The sequence below is a fragment of the Passer domesticus genome, chromosome 8 (assembly GCF_036417665.1).
Source record: "Passer domesticus isolate bPasDom1 chromosome 8, bPasDom1.hap1, whole genome shotgun sequence".
Classification (NCBI taxonomy): Eukaryota; Metazoa; Chordata; class Aves; order Passeriformes; family Passeridae; genus Passer; species Passer domesticus.
In genome coordinates, this window is record NC_087481.1 from 31,299,751 (window position 1) to 31,318,856 (window position 19,106).

The window sequence follows — 19,106 nt, forward strand, 5'->3', positions numbered from 1 at the left end:
CATGTTCCCTTGGCAGTCACTGCAAGTCACTTTCCACTAGATATTTACAACAAGGCTGAATTTCTCCAGGACTTTTCTGTTATTAATAATCCTCACTCCCCCAAAGAAACCCTAAACCAAAGGAAGGGTTACAAAATGAAGAGACAGGCAATCACAGCACTGCATTATGCTGCTCAGGCTCCCAATGAAAAGTCCAGGAAATTTACTATCAAAACTGTTTTTCCAGTCTTCCAGTCATTTAAAAGCTTCATATATTACTCTGGCGTTACTTCCAAAATTATTTTTATAATTTCTTTTATTTCCTTACAGCATAACTCTTTCTCTTTGTTTATCTCTTGGTGTATAAATCCAACTTTATTTACATATATATACTGCATCTATTACTGGCTGCCATGCTGCAGGCATTACTGTGCTGCACTTTAAAATTCAATCATGGCAATCCATTTAGGTACACAATTGTGTTCTCTATAATTGGAATTAATCTATGGAAAAAGGCACTTCCCAGAGATACACTGTGCTATCGTGCATCAGCCAAACACCAGTAGACATTGCCTTCAAACATAAACAATATTTATGCATTTATTTTTAAGCTCTATTTCTGTGATATAAATCTGCAGGTGTGAGTCAAATTTTCCTGCATGTGAGACATTTTTTTGTAGATTTATAATAGAAACTAAGTAAATATTGATCTCTTTAAAGTCTTTCCCAATAAATTCTTTCTACATTACCCTCCCTGTCATGTACTTCTTCAGCTTTCAACTTATTTCTTCTCTAAGCTATTATGAATTCCTTCAGCAATTAAAATTATGAAAAGGAAAAAAAGAACAAAAAACAAACCATTGGCCACAAGATCCACATACATTTTGACACAGCCCAGGCAAGCATCACTTTCCAAAATACTTGCACATAAATTACATTTTTGAAGATACAGTTTTATGCATGGTAGTGGAATTTAAAAGGTATCCTGCTTCTGTTGAGCCAAAATGGCATTTTCCCACCACCGCTGCAACTGCACCAACCATTTAACAGTCTGCTAATTTTTAAAATCCCCATCACAGAATGTACTTTCATTAAAATGCAGGAAATTAAAACAGTTTATTGGAGAAAGCTATTGTATGCCCCAGTGGGAAGCTGCAGATTTTTCCCATTTGTTTATTCTGCAGAAATTAAAACATTAGTGCTGAAATCACGAAGGTGACTTGGACACCTAAAAATACCTTTAGCTACTGAGCTCTGATGTCTTATAAAACTGATGTTCATAAACCTCTGTCACCAAAAAGCTCAGGAGACCATCAGTAATTACAGAAGATAGAAATTTAAGCCTCTAGAGAAACTTCCAGTTAAACACCACCATTTTCATATTATTAGCCTTATTTTTTATTATAGAAAAATGGTCTTAGCCTGTTTCCCAACCATACAGGAACCACAGCAACTTCAAAACACCAGCAGCAGATCTGCTCAAAAACAGGATTGCTACTCAATAATTAAAGAGGTTAAATAAGCATAGGTGGCAGAAATGCCCTGGGTAGGATTCTCTCCATCAGTAAATAAACTGACCAGCAAGAAAAGCAGGAGAAGGTGACCACAAACAGAAAAAGAACCCTGGAAATGAGCATTAATTATTTCAGCAGAATCTCAGGTCATCAAAAACAAAGAAAATATTATATGTGACTGAATTTATGCTGTAGGAAAGACAGGACACAGAGCAGGATGCAGTTGGTACCTACAGCACATTCCCAATAAACAGAGTATTACTTGAGGAAATGTCACCCAGCTTGGCTCACAGGGTCTTTTAAATGTCTTGATCCATGTTAATAGCTGATAGCAAACAGTCACTGTCCTCTTTTTAAGCAGTTGGTGATTACAGATGGAACATTTTAAACTGCTGCTTTCAGAAGCTGGGAACAGATGCAGAGCACTGCCAGCTCAGTATTAATTCCGCTGTCCAAATCTACAAATGTTCTAATTTCTATCAACAGGATTTTCACTCTCAAAAGTTATTGGTATCTGACAGGGCAGTATGTAACCAAATAAATAAGTCTGAAAGATTTCAACTTCCACAAGTCTAATAATAACTACATTATTCATCAATCAGCTTTAAGACAAATAGTGACAATAAACTACAAAGAAATCTAAAAAGTATCTCTTTTTTTCACTACTTTAGTAGTTTTAACTCCTGTGGAACTGTATAAGCATTTTAAGAGAAGAAAAATCTTGCAATTTCAAAATCTTCTGGACAAATGTTCTGGGTGTGATTGAGGCAAGGGCAATATTTGAAACATTTGTATCTGACAGCCAAATGTTCAAAGCCATCAATTTTGCATTATAACTGTAAGATTTAGGGTCCCTGATGGTGAAAGGATCAATATGAAATTACAAATTGTCACCACTTGCATGTGTGCATCCCCCCCTCCATGGAAACCACAGATCTGACAACAGGAGCACTGCCCTTTCACAAATCATTTCCCATTAAACACGAGGCACAATTAGTTCAGTGCAGCACTCAGGAAAGGAAATAATATTTTTAGGCATACTCTTTTCTACCTGAATGCATGTACCAAATTACATGTTATAATTAGTCACTAATTGATGAGGTAATTCACAGTGTTATGCAGTGACATTTGAGAAACAGTATCTACAACGCAGTCGTTTGGGAAATTATTTTCCTGGGACAAGCACCCAAAAAGAAACCCAAACAAGTGCTGTACAATACAATTCAGCACTTTGCTACTGTGAGACCAAAATCACCTCAGACAAAAGTTGTGAAGAGCATAAAGATGAAAATTACTGCAGAATATTAAGGCAAGATTTGAGCACACAGAAGTTGGTACAGTGGTAGCAAGAGCTCCCAGCCATTCATAGGAACATGGTAGTTTCAGGAAAGACCAAATCACAATTCAGTTACCAAAACACGGTTTTGTCTTTCCAGCATTGAAAATTATTAGCACTGAGGTTCTCTGGAAACTTTTGACTGAACCTCTGGGTCTTCTTGGGAATTTTTGTTTGTACAAATTAACTGATCTATTACAATAAACTTCAAGTCCTCATTTAAATTCTATTAGCTAACAAAAAGTAAAAATATTCCAAAGCACTTTTGGGAGAAAAAAAACCACCTTGACCTAACAGACTATTCCTGGCTACATCCTCCTGGGAAGTTTCAACAAAGACATGCAACATGCCAACATGAGGTTTCTTCAAAACCTCTCCAGGCTTTGAAGAGCATTCCCAAATATTAGATTCAATCCTGCTTCACTGCACAGACAGGCTGCACTCACATGCAATTTCCATGATCTTAAGAAGAAAATTTCCCAGCATCATGGGAGATTTCCATTGCCATGTAGCAATGCAAATCCAGACTTCAGCCCTGTTTTGATTTCTAATCCAATAAACAAAATATATCTGATTCTGAAAACATCTGCTTTTCCAAGATGAAGTTGTACCTCTCAGAGTAACATATTGCAAATTTATCCACCATCCACTCAGTTTTGATTCAACCAGCACCTCCACCAGCTGAAATCCCTCTGACTTTTAATTGAGAAGCACTTTCAGGTTGCAAGTTTACTAAGTTATCTTAGCATCAGCAGAATAAAATTATCTTGGGCTTTAGTACTATTTCTGGATATGTAGTATCAGAACTTGACCCCATATCTCAATCAGATAAAGCCAAGTGCAGCAAATGAAAGTTCTGCACAAGAAAAGTCCATAGGGATCAAAAGAAAATATAAGTAGAGCAAATAGTCAAATGAGTCTCTTTTTAGTATTTTTTAACTTAAGGCAAAATTCCATGGCTTTTGTACTAAAATAGCACCAGCACAAAAATGTTCAAAATTAGGTTTTCATTAAAGACTAAAGCACAACTTACCAGAGCACCTTTCAGGACACTCATTTTAAAGACTTTTAAACAAAATTATGTTTATATTACACATGCAGTTTGCCTCAAATGCCTTAACAGGATTTATATCACAAACCTTGGATTAAGGAAACTTCACAACTTCTCCAACAGCTTCCTAAAATTTTTGCGCAAATTTAGCAACAAGCCTGTCAAATTCCTGCCGATAGCAATGATCTTTGATCACTACTGCAGTGGCTCTGGAGAGCTGAAACTGGGAGTTTCTGAGCAATCCCAATTTCTTCTTTTTTTCAGAAAAAAACCCAACCAAACAAAAAGCCAACACCTAACACCACAGAAATGATTTGTGTAATTTTTAAAACTCATTAAGAAAAAAAAAAACTTTTTTGTCAATAACTGGGTTCTTACTTTTTCCTGCAGATGAAACAAATATAGAAAATCCTGCTAGCCAAAAATTGCTAGGGAATATCAACATGCTAATGGTGTAACTTGGAATTGTAAGATAAATACCACAAAAACTGTAGTTCATTAGGACTGAGTTGTTCCAGCTATCAAAAATGACCAAGTTTTCATACTTAGACATAAAGGTAGAGCTCAAGAAAGAGAGCTGCAACAGGCAGCTTGATGGTACTGTAAAAAGTAAAAACCAAGCAAACAAAAAACCCCACAATAAACCCAGCAGTCTGTCAATGCCAGGACTGTTTCCAGGATACTTTCATGAATGCACCACCACATGCTGCAAGTGGAGTACCATGATCCAAACTATTTATTGCAAGCCAGCTATTGAGGAGAACAGGAAAAGCAAGTCAGATCTGCAGTGTCTAAATGGGTCAATTTCCAGATAGTGCTGATACCACGTGAAATCAGAACTGTATATATACCACAGATGTGATTCATCTCACTACCCCAAAATCATTGAATTTCAAGATTGAAAAGCTCTATTTTCCCATTTCAGCTAGTGCTCTGCACTGCACAAGTTTCACGCTACAGACCATTTTTGAGTGTTTTGTCAATTCCAGTTATAAAAGTCTCAGGTGAATTGGTTTATAATATTTCCCTAAGATGACTCTTTCACAACCTAATACATCTCTGCCATACAGTTAAAATTTCTCCTTTGCTTGCCTTTGTCCTATAGGAATAGTTCTCTGACCTGAACATAGATCTGCATGTGATTACATTTAAAAATTACATTAAGATGCTGGCAGAAAAAAACCCTTCATATATGCAGCAAAATGAGGTAATGTGACAAAGCTGGCTGGGAGAGGGAATAAAAAAGATTGCATTATTAAAGAGCAATTCACCAACACAATAAAGTTCAAGTATATAAAGAGAAAAAAGCTGCTCTACTTAGTCTTGAACAGAGAAATCCATTTTTTACATCTAACGACAGCAATGAATTTTCTTAATTCCACCAGTACAAGCAAATTCATATAAAACATCAGGAAAAATGATGTAACTTCTGCTTTAGTTTGCTTTGTAAAAGGGAGACAATGAATGCTTCCTGAACCAGAGATTGCTATCTGCTTAGATTCAATAGCTATCCATGAGGATAAAAATTATACAAAGAAATAATATATCTGCATTTCTTTGAGGAGTTGCATAGAATATTCCTATTCACAATTATTTATAAATGCATACAAAATACAAGACTGCAACTTTGCAATTCTGTTCCAGACCTATGCACAGATTAATAGTGTTCACACAAAACCATGCCATTAGCTATTTGAGTATTCATTTATTCATTTTTATTTAAAAATTGGTCTAGCTTTTAATTTTAATTATTTTCAGGCATTTTAGCAGGACTTGCTAAATAATTTGATTACACCAAAGAGAGTGTTGCCATTTAATCAATATTGAAAGTTGAGCAGCAGATGTGAATGAAGAAAAGATAACATTAGAGTAAGCCATAACAGTAAAAAACTTAATTTCAGACTTTCATAAACACATTGCAGGGAGGGAATCTGTACAAAACTCAAATTGCATTGCACATGTGCTTAGATTCAACAGGCTGTTTAATTAACATTTTTAATATATTTTTAGATATGGATAATCATAAACAAGTTATTGTAAAAAAAAGTCTACAAGCTTGTCTTTGGGTGTTTAGAACTTCATTTTCTGTTTCTGGAAAAACAGTACAAATATTTGTCTGAAAACAAGTTAGCCACAAATGTTCCAAAAGGTTTGGACTGAATATTGGAGCTATGAGTAATGCTCTGTGAGTTTGACCAGCCACTCTTCAGATAACATCACATTAACTGAGATTTCAAAGCCAAATCTTTCAACTTCAGAGCAAGTGATTGACTGCAGCTATTTATTCTCAGCATCAGCTTCACTTTGTGGAATACACAGGAACATTTTCTACTGGAGCAGAAACTTGCAAAAAGGCTTTAACAGCTAGATAATTTCCTGGGTGCAGACAAAGAGGTTGATATGGAGAGAGCTCTGCAGAACAGCTCAGTGCCACCCCTGGTACACACAGACCTGGGCACGTGGAAGTTACAAAATCTAAATTAACGTGCAGATATGTTAATGTACAAACATACAGGACCATGTGAAGGGGAAGGTGAGTACAGATCATAAAAACACAAGCCTGGAATCACTTATTCTGCATTATTGTGATTAATTATTTTGGCCCTTTGCTACAGTATTTCAGCAGCCCTGAGAAAGATGCAATTACCTCTTTTGAAGAATGCAGTTGAAAAGACTTGCTCCTAAATGGCAGTTCACATAGTCTAGTGCTTAATTAAGACTCTTAGTGAACATTTTCATTAGCTTTCTAAACACTATCCTTAGTCCTGCTAATTTTCCAATGTTTCCATTGTCACAGAGTAAATTACAATTAATAAATTGACCAGCCCACATTAATTAAAGATGGTTGTCATGTAAAGCCTTTTTAACCACCTCAAACCAACCCTCTGAATCTTCAAACACCCAAAACTTAAAAACATTATGAAAATTAGATAGCAAAGACTATGGAGTTTTCTTAATTCTCCCTTTGAGAGTCATTACAGTTTTTTTCCACCATTCCTGGCAGGACCATAATAATTTTTTCAGCTTAATAGTCTTAACTCTTTATTTTACACCTCTTGACTCTCACTCTTCAAAACCTTTCCCTATGAACTTTCCTTCTATCTATCAAACACAAAGCTGCACAAAGTCGCAGGGCAAAAAACTAAACTGCATTTCAAATTCAACAGTCTGCAGTTTATGTAAGTGAATACAAATAATTTTGCAAGGAAAAGAGATATCTCCTAAACTAGTATAAAATCATCTCACATATAAAATATTTACTTATTTAATAAGCACTGCTGATCTATACAGACAGTCCTGCTTACCATTACCTTGTTCTAGCTTAGCTTTGTGCACCAAGCATTTCTATTAGTATATTAAATATTATGTATTTGCACCAATCAGACCCATGAGAAGGAAGGTTGGGTCAATTGTTATTTGTGAACAGCAGCACTACATTCAACCACTGCCTCAGGGCCTTTCAAGACAGCACAGGGGTGGATGAAGGCACAACTGCAAAGCGTGTCTAGGAAAGCACTTGAGCTCAGCGTGGGAGAAGGCAGAGGGAAGCACTCAAAGCTGACAACATCACAGAATCTTCCCTCTCTGTCTTTTTTTCACAACTGCCTCCACAGGACACCAGCCTTTTTATATTCTATGAGTGGTGTTAAATGCACACAATGAGCACCTGAATTTGTATTATTAACAAGCTAAATGTTCTTTACCTTGCTTTTTTTTAAGATGTAAGTATACAAACAAATGTTTAAAAGCAGTAATATGCAAAAGGCTACATTAAAGACAAATGCATTTAGTAACCATGTTAAAGGAAACCTCCCACACCCACCTCTAAAACCTTCTAATTTTACTGAACTCCTCAAAGTTAATCAATACGTTAACTCTTGGAAAGTAAACTTTATCAGAAAAACACTTATAGTATTGGAGTCCCCAGACAGAATTTATTCTAATATGTTATTGCTTCATTACTTAGGTTGTTTATAGGTAAAATTTTGTTTACAAGTGTGCAGAAAATCCATTCAGTCACAATCACCAAAGCATGTAAAATTTTGGTTTTATTTCAGATGAAAGGAGAATGGAGAAGAGGAGACGCATTTTCTTCCATTCTTGCCAGAATGGTTTATCATTAATTTAACAGTAATAGGGGAAAAATAAAAGTGTGCCCCAAATACCTAAACCCAGCAATTCCCAAAAGGTTATAGAAGAATGAGCAAGCCAGGTTGAAAGCCATCAGTGAGAGGGAGCACATGCCTAAGTGCACAGCCCAGCTGACATCAGTTTCATTATACTACACAAGTGTGATGGAGTGGACACAGCTTTGGGGAATTTGGTGGCAGATCTGTCTCTTCCCTCTGACACTGCTGAAGTTGCCTGTCCAATCTGGTGAGAGCTCATCAAGAGCTCAAAGAGAGAGGCAGCTACTCCAGCTACCCCAAAGAAGTACACATTGAAGTTGGCAACTGGAAGCCAACCCATCCCAAGTATATTGCAATAATTAACTTGATTTGATTTACTCTTGTTCAGTCAAGCCTGTCCAATATCCTAGAAACCTTCTCCAAATGGTACCTAACTAGGAGGGACTAGTCAAAGTGTGCATGTAGGACTTGAGTTTGATTAATGAAATTCAATCCAAACAATCCAATTTCATTTCCTTAGTTCAGATTCCTCTACTTCTGGAGAAGTAATGTAGATTTTTCTTCAACAATGTTTTCAACTGACATAATCTTATGATTGACAGAGTATTTTGAAAAGATAGTTTAAAAACATTTTAAAACATTAAAACATGAAATTGTGCAAGCCCTTAAATAAAACTTAAGTTTTATTTATTGTAGAAAGTATTAACTCACATAGGAAAATTTTAACATTCCATTGTGCTGGGTTATACAAGTGTTAAACTAGCCAGTCCTCACTAAAAATATTTTCCATGAGAAGATGCTACTGTAATGAAATGTTCCAACTTGAATGGTTAGTTACAAGTTATTAGGTTCCCTTGCTCACACTTTATTATATGTTAGACTATCCACCTAAAAAGGAAGAGATGCTTTTTGTATTCTACTTCATTATAATATTTTAAGTCCATGCACTTGATCAAAATTAATGTCAAGTTTCACTCTCACAATATGATTTTAGAAAAGTATAGTACTTTGAAATAAAAAGGTAGAAGACTGGAAGGTAAAGAACAATTTTGATTTGATTATCAATTGCTGTAGCTAATAATAATACTTCAAAATTACTGATTTAACCTCTTCCTACTGGTTTAATAATCAAAAAATGTCTTGAAATTCCTCTCGACTGGCTGCAGATATGTTGTCAGTGGAGCATTCAGATCAGGTTGATATCTGTTCTTAGCTTCAGCTTTAACGCACAGAACCACCACTGGCCAAGACTGAGTCCACCAGCAATGGTGGTGGCACCCCAGAGATAACTCATTTAGGAAGGGAAGAAAAACTGCACAATTGCAGCTGGAGACAGAACTGGGAATATGTGAGAAAACAGCTGTAGACACCCGTGTTGGTGGAGAAAGAAGGTGAGGAGCAATCCAAAAGGGACCAAGAAATATCTGAAAAAATACTTGTGGAGAAAAAGGTGTACAGGTGGGGCCATATCTACAGATGATGTTGAATGATGCCATGAAGGAAAGAGTGCTGTTTCAAAGGCACACGTTGGTTTCTTGGGACTTGGGCATCTGCGTGTTGGGCAGCACTGGGCACCAGACAGACATAGCACCCCCTGCAGCCACGACACTGATTCTGCACCCATCCCTTACTGCAGTCCTACAATTAAAATGAAATCTCGTGGTTTTTTAACATTGCATGTTGTTGATTTGTCTGACCAATGTCTCCCTGACAGACATCTGAGGAGCTAATGAGCCGCAGAGAACACCTTAGCTTAGGCTGTTCTCAAATTTCATTAAGTGAGATAAAGCACAGGAAGAGAACATGTGTGCTGAGCCTTCCCAAGTCCTGATAAGGCATTAATAAACTTTATCAAATTCTGATTATGGCTGTCTCATTATGGATATTGTTACACTTTCTACAGATAGCACCACTGGTAAATTAAATGCCAGAAGTGCAATGTTTGAGTCTGCTCACCTGAGTGAGCAGTGATAAGTAACAAAAGGTAACAGACAGAATCTCACTATTTTTCCAGTGTTCACTGGACCAAAGCAAATTTTAGATGTTTAAGTTCTCTATTTGTTTCTAACAAGTACATGTCACTTTTTAGGAGGCAAAAGTGCACAAAATACAACATTTTATTATCTAAATTCTTCAAGCACTTCACCTGAAAGCCCAAGTGCCACCTCTAATCATAAAACAGCATACACTAAGCAAATTCTTTTGCCAAAATCTCTTACATTCTTTATTATTATATCGTATTAGGAAACTGCTGATTCAACAGCAGCTATTTTGCTGGAGAATGGATAAATTCTTAAGTAGGCACAGATGTGTCATGCAGAAATTATTAGCAAAATACTTTGCTATTATGATATACGTGCAAAGACAGAAAGAAATGCATTCTAATTAAGTAATTTTGCTCACCCTAGGGAAGACATACTGTGTCAAACATTAAGTTACCTGCCTGTACACAGACATTTTCATAAGCAGGCCAAGCCAGGTGATTGCTTCCAGCATTTTATTCTGCTGTTAATTTGGCTGTGTGACCCTGGGAAGTCAGCACTGCTGTAATGACACTGAGAGACAGAGATGGGAACTGTTCAATGAATCTAGATCTAGAGATTAAAAAATTAAAAAAAAAAAAGAAAAAGGTATTTTTAGCTCTTTCTGCACATCAGTGGAATGCTGGTTGACAGCAGTGTGGCAGAGCCCAGGGAAGTGCATCTTCACTGAGGAGTGAGAAGTGGCACTGCAGTGACTGACAGAGCTATGTGGGACGTGCCAAAACTATTGGAGAAGTTAACACAGATATCATGCAAAACAAGGAAGAAAACAATAAACAAACTTAAGCAAAATTAGCTAGGTTCCCATTAAACAAAAGCCTAAAGGCTTTTGGAAATGCAAGAAAGGAAAAGATTGTATTTCCAACATCATGTAACAGGTAAGTAAGAGAAACAGAGACTAGACCTTATGGATCTAGAACAAGATTTCTCCTTTGTACAAAGCTTTCACAGACACACAATCAAAACATATGTATACATATACAAGGGACACATATTTAAAAGGACACAGAATCAAAAGCCAAGTACACATATACAAAACAGATTTTCCCCTTTAAGTGGTAAAAAGTGTTCCATGAACCACTATGAACAAAGACAGGTTAAAAAGCCATTTTATTATAGCGGAGCTATCTCTCTCTCTCACAAAAAAAAAAAAAGAAAGGCAACAAAAAGCCCAACAAAAAAAATCAACCAAACAAAACCAAACCAAACAACCAAACCAAACCAAACAAAAAAACCCCCAAAACTCAAAACCCTACCTGAGCGTTTCTGTCTTCTTCCCCAGCAATTTAGACATTTTCTAGTCAGAAGGTCCTTAGGTACTTCCAGTTACTGCTGCCCCAATTTTAGCACCTCCAGCACTTACTGGTAATACTTAGGTTTAATTAAAGCATGAGGCTTAATGAATGTTTAGGGGAATGTAATACTTAAATAGTGTCATTCAAGGACAACTTTGTTTTCCTAGGTGGCAATCAGCCTTACTCCAATCAAAATAAAATCAATAAAGTGCAACTTAGCAAATCAGACACAGCATTAATAATTGCAACAATAGTCATCCTGTGTTAATAATGAGAAAGACTTAGCAATGGTCAAGTATGTGAGTGAATCTGAGTAAAACCTTTTGTGCCATCCCTCTACAGAAAATTGTTGCTTGTTACACCTCTGGAACACAAGGAGCACATTCCTTTGTTCCAAAGAGTGCAAGAACATGCCAACTCCCTACGTTTATCTCTTCTTGATTTGCAGTGACAATTTCCTGCAGAAGGGGACAGACACCTGCCAATACTCCTTGGGGAGATGCTTGGGGGGCTGTAAACATCTTTTAATATTTCTACAAGCAGATGTTACTCAGTTACTGGGCTGCTCCATCCTGGTGCTACTGGAGGATCCTGCCTCTGCAGGTGATGTGATGGCTGCAGAATGTGGCACAGGAATGTGAACTGAAACCTAAGCAGGACAAGGCTGTTGTTAAAGCTTACGAACAATGTGGGTGCTGAGCAGAATATCAGCAGCACAAACACAGTGGTCCAGTAGACCACATGCCCCACCTCCCCATCCCTTTTTTATGAGGCACTGATTTTTAATTGTTTTTATTGCTGTAGGAATATTGGGAGAATTACTCCATGCAACCTAAGCTTCATACCATTAGTTTTCTATTCAACACGCTTTCCCCTCCTCAACTTTATTCATGGTGTTCTAGTTAAATCTCTGACATTTCTTGCAGAAGCTTTTTTATTAAGGACTTATAACAATCATAAAAATCTGCTCTGGGCAGAAACTCAGCATATAAAGGCTCAGTGAGGGAATACTCACACCATTTAAAGTGAATTTAGTATTTGTAAAGGCACTGTAGATGAAAGAACTCTCAATACCTTCAGTAATTTCATAGTTCAAATGATAACACTAATACAAGATGTCTCCTCTTGCTTCTCCCTCTCCTCCCGCGTTTCCTTCCTCTTCCCAGTGGGAAGGTAATCCAGGATGATGGGCAGTTCCTCACTCAGGCTTTCCGCTGAGCCTGTCACTGAGGAAGGATCCTTCTCCATGCCAAAGGCACTCAGCCACAGGGAGCAGAGGGAGGAGCAGCAGCTGCCCTGTGTGAAGTCTCCCAGAGGCTGGACCTACTGCTCTGATTTCACAAGGGAAGCCTTCTGCTGCAAGAACCAGAGTCACCATAAAGAAAAAAGGTTCTCAAAGGCTCTTTCTTATGTCCTGTAATCCCATTAATTACTGCTTACATGGTTTATCTCCTCTCTACATCCTGTCACAAGCCTTTCTCAACTGTTTCATCTTAAAAAAAACCTGAAAACACAAAAACATTAAAAAATCCACACCCTGACAGTAATAATGTGCAAGAAGTCAGATGTTCCTGTGCCATGAATAACATGCAGGCCATTAGAACATTTTTTCAAAGTTCTGCCAAAGATTTGCTTAATCAATTTTTCCATTAAAAAAAAAAAAAGGAGAAACTCTACACGTAGAAAGACGGCACTCAGAAAATATTTGGTATCTACACAACCAGGTATACAAGTCCCAGGACAAAGAAATTCCAACAAAATTGTGAGGCTACATGGGAAATGTATTGTATTATAAGGATTACATTAATTTGACTGGATTTTTCAGAAGTCAAAGTCATGATATTGTAATTTCGCAAGCAAATGGTCCTCAGCACCTTGTACCAGGTCTGATCGCATGAAACAAACTGAAAAAATTGCTTAATATCTAGTTTGAAAATCATGGTTGGGAATGAAGGATATATTTTGTTGAATATATAATTTTTTAAAATCCCCTTAATCAAAGTATGTTTTCAAATTTTGTATTTTATAAGCTGAAACAATTATTAGAAAATCAAACTTTTTGTCCACTTATTCAGCTCTATTTAATGGCCTCTTATAATAACTATATAAACTTAATATATCTAGACACACACCACCCAGAAATGTGAGGAATAAGTGATTTTAAAAGTCTTACAGTGTGAATATTATTAATTGATCACTTAAAGAGGATTATTAGTGGTTCCTTTCTAAAGAGTCCAGTACTGCTTGATGGGGAAAATCTCTATTTTAATAGAGACTATTAAATAAACTAAGAACATTGTGATTTTTATGGTTAAATGAGAAGTGAAGAAATACAAACATTTTGGCTGCCATAATTTATTGCATTATTTTAATCTATATAATACCCATTGCAATGCATGAAAAATGGTGACTTTGAAGAATTAAGCATTTCTGTTGTTTTACATCCCAACTTTATTATCCTCTCTTAGCCCTAAAAGACGATAACCAGGATCAGACAACAGATTATACATAAACAGAAGTAAACAACAAATGGGTATAAATCAGATTAGTGGGATGCAAATCAAGGGAGTGATTCATAGCATAAACCTTGGAAATAAAAAACTATTTTATGCCTTCAAGACATTCTACTTATTTCCCTTATATTCTACAGAATATTTTATAAAGCAAAGTTTTGATATATCTCTGTCAGCAAAATTACTGTAGGGAGAGCAGGTCACATCCAGCATCACTCATTCTTCATTATAATGCCAAAACACTTCATTCCTTTTGCTACCCCCATCAGACTGAGGGAGGGAACTGGTGACACCACCAGGAATTCATCCTATGGGCTCTCCATGCTCAGAAACATCTTCACACAGCCCCAAACTTGTGTGGATGTGTTCAGAGCCCAGCACCTCACCTGCTGTTAGGTAATTCCTCCCATTTGCTGCCAGCAGCTGGTGAGCAGCTCATCCCTGTAAGCCTCTGGTGCTCCAGCACAGCCTCTGTTGTGTCCTCATGTGAGCCAGGAGCCCCTGCTCCCTCTGCTCTTTGGGAATTGCTACCTGACTACCAAACAGCTGCCTCCAGATGTTTACATTGGGGTCAATGTATTGCACAGGAAAATGGCAGAACCTGAGACAGAAAACACCTAAATTGTGCCATAAAAAGCTGTCAAAGGAGTTACAAGAATGAAGGAAATGAGAAATGCAAAAGTCAGAGAGGGCCATGAAGACCTAAATGTTGCTTTATATAGATGCAGCTCAGTTTCCTTGCATGCCCCTTTTTCCAGCCTGCAAACCCCAGCACAGGCAGTGGCTACTGCAGCAACTCTCCAGCCCAGCCTGTGTCCCTGTGCACTCTGCAGCTCTTCTTGCCAGTCATGCCAACCCTTCGAAGCCCCCAGCAGCCTGGAAATGCACCAAAAAATGTGGTAATATCTTGGGTCCTGACTTTATGTCCAGAAATCAGAAGGGCTAATAAATACCATCATCACACCTCTCTGCTCCTCGAAAAGGTATCCTTAATGACAGTGGGGGATATTCTGACTCCCTGTCCCAGAGAGATTCTCAATCTATCATTGTAAGCCACAAAAAGCATCCTTAGAGACCTCACAGTTTACAGCTGACACCAACAAACCCTTTCCTTGCATCCCATGACAGACAGCCTCCAGTCCATGACAAACAGCAGTGCTGGCAGTGTGGACTGAGGCACACATTTATCCCAAAAGGTCTGAAAATGTATCACAGAAAGCTCTCAGGTCTCCAGGAGACAAATGAGATTCCATTAAAATCAGGAAGGGAGAAGGATCACTGCTGAGCACCATCTTTAGAGGATGTCTTTATACAGAGAAAAATGCCATGTAGGGATTCACAAGACAGCCAAGGAAAACCAAGTTTTCCTTAGGAGTGCTAAGCACAGGCAGCTCCTGACACCTGAAGCAGGTACACACAGCACTGGGTGGATCTCCAGAACAGACTGCTGGGCCTGTCCCCCATCAGGGAAACTGCCCAGGAGAGCAGCAGATGCTTACAGGAGAAAGGATGGATGCTGTCAAAGGAATAGAGAGCATCATCTGATGTAGGATTGCAAGTGACTTTCTCTCATTTTTCTCCTGAAGGGTCCAGCCCACAGCAGATGCCATTAGTACAATATTGTTATGTGTTTCATGTTTGAGTATATGCAGTTTTAAACCTTTGAAGTTCTTCATTTTTCTTAAAAAAGGCAAACAATACCTTCTGATCAGCTGCTACTGACAAAATAATTAAGAGCCCAGATTTGCACTGCTGAATACTTTGTTGAGATAATTTTTTTTTTTGGCAGAGCTCAAGAAAGAAAAGTAAAATCAATTTAATCACAGGCTAATAGTGGGACTGAAGAAAGAAATACAAATTATGGGGAAAGCCACTATTAGAAGGAAAATAATAATCATAAATTAATGAATCAGGGGACTATTTCGGACTCAGAGGTATCTTCTACACATTTGTTAATGTTTTTCCAAAGATTCAATTTTGCATTTACAAAATATCTGTTAATAGAAGCGGTCTTCTATTTTTAGAGGATTCCTCCCTCACCCTAAGGATATTTTGTGAGATCTTCTGAAATAGAATGAATACTTATGGTTTGTTCCACAATTGACCAGAAAACTTCAAAGTCTTTGTTTTGACCTGTTTCTCTGCAACTAAAAACCTCTAAGTGCAAGGCTGAAAATACTGGCAGTTTTTATAATTCATACATAGATACATTTGTGCTTCTAAGAGGGTGGAAAAGACTTCCAAATGCACAGAACTTTCAAATTGCCCATGAAGCTCATCAGTGGCCAGCAGAGCCAGAAAAGGGCAATCAGTAATGAACACTCCCAAGGTATAACACGCAGGGGCGTAGCATTGTAGCAACCACCATGATGGATTGTGTCGTGTTTAGACTGAAAGCAGTGCTCTGAAACCAAGCATTTGGTGGGGTTTAGCACCTACAGTGCTGAGCTCACAGATCTCACAGGGCAGTGACACAGAGAGCTGGCACATACCCCTGCAAGCTAAATGCTGACAGTGCTGCTCTGCTGGACCACTTCCCTGCATTATACATTTTCTCATATCTTCACATAAACAGCAAATTTTAAAGTTCAGTTCTGTTTTAAATCAGGCTGTTAAACAGGTTTGGTCATCGGTTCTTATGCAATAGTATTGTGATGCAGCACAACAAAGCACAGCTGTAGATGAGCTTTACTTTTGCAGAGAACACAAGAAAATCATTGAGAATTGAATTTTCTCACCATCTTTGAAGTCCAGATTATAGAATAATTTTTGCTGTCTCAGGCACAGGCAGCAAGTTTATAAATACATCAGAAAGAGGATAAAAAGGAGGGTCAGTATGACTCAATGGCTGAATTACAAGCTCACTGAAAAGGCCAGTTGTATGGTTCAGTGCACAAGGTGCTCAGTAATTAGATAGCAAGTGTCTGAAGCCAAACAGAAAGAGGAAAGAAGTGCAGCTACCTCACCCAGCTATGTTTTTTTTCAGAGACACTGTTTAACACTGACCTTCTGGGCCAGTCTCTGCTGTGCTGCCCTGTGACAGGTGTGCACAATTTACAAAAAGGCACAAGAGAAGGGATCTTCTAGGGACAGGGACAAGGGAGCCACAAGCAGCCAAATGCTCAAGGTGAACCCTGCAGGACAGAGGAATTACTGGATAATGTGGAGGGAGGCACATAACAAAATAACAGGGGAAACATAACAAAGAAACAGGAAGCCACACGCTGTATCACAGACCAGATCTGTCACACATCAGAGATCCCACACCACTGTCCCCTGCAACATCTCCCTGCCCTTTTTCCGACAGGGGTGCCCCTTCAACATCCTGTAGAGAGAATGTTCAGACTGTTCTATGATCTCTATTTCTCATTCTCCCTTTAATCACTGATTCTTCACTGATCTTCACTTCCCACTGCTTTCAGCCAACCCTCTCTCATATTTCTTTAAATATCCCTCAGCAGGACCTACTGTGCCCCTTTCTCTCAGTCGTACAGGATCCTCTGTGAGCTTGAGATTCTCCCTCCTTAATCATCTAATGATGATGAACTCTCCCTCCAAAGGGGTTTTTACATGTGTGCACATCTTTCTTGTGCCACCCCTTCCCTCCCAAACCTTGTCGATGACAATCACACCTCAGTGTGCCCTAGCAGCCAGGAGGGCCAACCCTGTCCTGGGGGGGCATCAGGCCCAGCACTGCCAGCTGGGCAAGGGAGGGGTTGTCCTGCTCTGCTCTGCACTGGGGTGGCCTCACCTCCAGTCCTGGGGGCAGTTTGGGGCACCAACATTTAAAAGAGATACAAACCTTTTAGAGGGTGTCCAAAGGAGGGCAACAAAAATGATGAAGGCTCTAGAGGGACGACTCGATGAGGAGAGGCTGAGGGCAACTGGTCAGTTCAGTCTGGAGACTGAGAGGAGACCTCACTGCAGTCACAACTTCCTCCAGAGAGGAAAAGGAGGGGCAGGCACTGATCTCTGTTCTGTGCTGACACTGACAGGAACCAAGGAAGTGGCCTGGAGTTGTGCCAGGGCAGTTCAAGGCTGGACATTAGCAAAAGGTTCTTCATCCAGAGAGGGTGTTTGGGCAGTGGAACAGCTCCCCAGGGCAGTGGTCACAGCCCCAAGGCTGGCTGAGTGCAAGAAGTGTTTGACAGTACTCTCAGGTACATGGAGCTGGTGGTGGTCCTGTGTGGGGTCAGGAGTTGGTCCTTGTAGGCCCCTTCCACCTGAGAATATTCTATGATCACTTCTCTTCTTCCTTTCTCTCCTGTGCCCTCCCTCCCACACTTCAGTCACCCCCATGCACTGTGGGCCATGCAGGAGCTGTGCCCTTCACCGTGCTGCCCCACGAAGGGCCCCATCCCCAGGCCAGACTGCACCAGGCATCTCTCCCAAAGGCAGACCTGCACTGTGCATTTGTTCCACATCTTCTGCTTCCACCTACGGCATGAACTAAAGCACAAGTAGTGAAAGACATTACTTGCTGCCACAAAGAAGCCCTAACAAATGTCAGTGAGTTCAAACTGCTGTAAGGTGGGATACCTGTTTTCCCAAAGCAAAATACTCTGTTAGAGGTGCTAACACCCTCAGGCATTATAGAAGTGATCCGTGCAGCCTTCAAGGGTAGCAGTTATACACAGGTAAATTAGGTCCTGCAGGAAGTTTTCAGACTAGGGGAGCAAGCTCACAGATGAAATTATGTAAGAAAAGATTGCAGAGAAGGGCAGTGAGCCTTTACCTCCATACTCGTAACACTGAGGCAAGTGCATTTTAGCCCTCAGCTTTTCTAAATTATGATTTTCATTGGGGGGGCAATATAAGGTAGATGGCACAATCCTTACTAGAATTGAAGCTTAGCTGACAAGTTGGGGAACAAATACTCTAATTAAAAAGGAATCTACTAAAATTACTGAGGCTAATATAAATTTTAGTAAAATCCTACCAAAGTCTATCTCTCCAGTAAAGACAAGGGTCTTCAAGAATTCGTGCCACAAACATTAGATAAACAAGAGTTGAAAAACTTCAATGAAGCCCAAAAGGTAAACTACATACACTGTGAGTGTAACAGAGAAATCACTGGACAGAAATTCCAGAGTTTGGGCCCACACTGTGTGGAGAAGTCTTTAGAGCCTTCTGTATATTTGCTAAAAGCAGAGTAATAAAAAATGATGCTAAATACTCGCACTCTCTAGTGTTCACCTCTGCTACAAATGTTCTCCTGAAGTTCATTCCTCAGCCCAAGTTATACA

At 38.9% G+C, this 19,106-nt stretch overlaps 1 protein-coding gene across 22 annotated transcripts in view; it reads right to left on the reverse strand.

The window, feature by feature from the left end:
• The window catches only part of GRID1 (glutamate ionotropic receptor delta type subunit 1), a 539,628-nt gene that overhangs the window by 162,168 nt on the left and 358,354 nt on the right, over nt 1-19,106 (reverse strand). The gene's annotated exons all lie outside the window — the stretch shown is intronic.